Raw genomic sequence first — 227 nt, 5'->3', positions numbered from 1 at the left:
AGGGTCGCCGGCGGCCCCGAGACCCTTCCCTGCCACGAGTCACGGCGTGGAGACCCCCACTACAAATCACAACTCTACCCCCCCACCATGGTAGACCTGCCCTATAAATCATAGCCCTGAGGCCCCTGTCACTCATAATCCTGAGACCCTCACTATAAAAATCATAGCTCTGAGGCGCCCCGCCCCCCTAACTCGCGACCCTGCCCCGCGGCCTAACCGGCCCAGCA

This window comes from Crocodylus porosus, unplaced genomic scaffold (assembly GCF_001723895.1).
Source record: "Crocodylus porosus isolate Cpor-Errol unplaced genomic scaffold, CroPor_comp1, whole genome shotgun sequence".
Taxonomy (NCBI): Eukaryota; Metazoa; Chordata; order Crocodylia; family Crocodylidae; genus Crocodylus; species Crocodylus porosus.
This window is presented reverse-complemented; position numbering follows the sequence as displayed.